The sequence below is a fragment of the Arachis hypogaea genome, chromosome 19, assembly GCF_003086295.3.
Source record: "Arachis hypogaea cultivar Tifrunner chromosome 19, arahy.Tifrunner.gnm2.J5K5, whole genome shotgun sequence".
In the NCBI taxonomy this organism is placed as follows: domain Eukaryota; kingdom Viridiplantae; phylum Streptophyta; class Magnoliopsida; order Fabales; family Fabaceae; genus Arachis; species Arachis hypogaea.
The window spans coordinates 45,286,231-45,287,790 of NC_092054.1; the positions used below are offsets into that span (position 1 = coordinate 45,286,231).

The 1,560-nt window shown below is 43.2% G+C and overlaps 1 non-coding gene across 1 annotated transcript; it reads left to right on the forward strand.

Moving 5' to 3' along the window:
- The first annotated feature begins 1,040 nt into the window (after positions 1-1,040).
- LOC112781014 (small nucleolar RNA R71) lies at positions 1,041-1,148 on the forward strand. Its single transcript, XR_003191815.1, has one exon. It is a non-coding gene; the product is annotated as a small nucleolar RNA R71 (small nucleolar RNA).
- The last annotated feature ends 412 nt before the right edge of the window (positions 1,149-1,560 follow it).

Consider the following 1,560-nt stretch of genomic DNA (forward strand, 5'->3'; position numbering starts at 1 on the left):
CTATTTCTTCTTCAGCTATGTCTTGTATGTCCTCTTCCTCTTCAACATCTTCTATTTCTACTGCCTCTTCAGCTGAGGTGTGTTCTGGTGGGCTTGGTTCCTCCTGATTCCTCTCCTGCAGTGTGGTTCCAGACCTTAGGGTGATAGCATTAATGCCTCCCTTTGGATTAGATAATGGTTGAGAGGGGATTCCAGTGGAGCTTGAAGGTTAGTTTTTGGAATTTTGCGTTGATCCAATCTGTGACATAAGAGCTTGCAAAGTAGAGGTGAGACCATTCAGACTGGCATTAATACTATTCATGATGTTACTTTCTATGGTCTGTTGTCTTCGCTCAAAAGATTGTAGTAGCTCTTCATTAGGAGATAAAGAAGAATGAGTAAATTGAGAGGTCTGCTGTTGATTGTTCTGTGGTCCTTGGTTTTGCCTCAGGTGAGGTGCTCTGTAAGGTTGATTCTGCTGCCTGTTGTTGTTATTATTCCATCTCTGATTTTCCTGATTATCTCTGCCTCCTCTGTTATTGTTGTCCCTCCAATTCTGGTTAGAATTGTCCTGCCATCCATGGTTATTATTTCCACTTTGATTGTACCCTTGGTTGGGGGGGGTCATAGAAGTTATGAGTGGATGCCACCATGTTGTCTTCTTGTTGGAGTTGCGGGCATTCATCAGTGTAATGGCTATAATCAGCACAGATTCCGCAAATTCTTTGCGGGACCAGTTGTTGGTTTTGCTGTGGTGGAGGAGGTTGAGCTTGCTGAGCTTGTTATTGATTCAATTGAATTTGCTTCAACAAGTTGGTCATCTCACATATACTCTGAGCTAGAGCCACAGTCTCTCTGCTAGAGGATACTTCTGCAACGGCTTTTGAACAGCCTTGCTTTTGTCTGTGGTTCCTAGTAGATTTAGCTAAATCACTGATCAATTGCCAAGCCTCATCAGTGGTCTTGTACTTCTTCATAGACCCATTGCTAGCACTTTCCAATGTGGTCTTATCTTGGGGCCTCATGCCCTGTGTGATATAGCTAAGTAACACTATCTTGTCAATCATGTGGTGGGGGCATGCTTCCAGAAAATTATTGAAGCGCTCCCAGTATTCAAAGAGAGTCTCATTGTCATCCTGAACAATTGTGGAAATATCCTTCCTCAGTTTATCAGTAACTTCATATGGAAAGAATTTCTCCAAAAACTCCTTTCTGAGTGTATCCCAGTTGGATACATTTGCTAGAGGTTGAGTGTAGTACCACTCTCTTGCTTTTCCCTCAAGAGAAAACCGGAAAGCTTTTAGCAAAATTGAAGTTTCATCAGTACCATCACGCCTAACAGTAGAACAGGCTGCCTGAAAATCTCTCAAGTGCTTGATAGGCTCTTGAGTAGGTAGGCCATGAAACTTGGGCATCAAATTTAGCAGTGCGGTCTTTATTTCAAAATCTGTAGCTACCGCTGGATGATGCGCTTGAAACGGTTGCATTGTAAAATCAGGGGCTCCTTCCTCCTGGATGGTAACTATCCTAGCTGCCATGTCTTCTGCACGTAAAACAACCGAATCAGTAGAACGGGGGCTG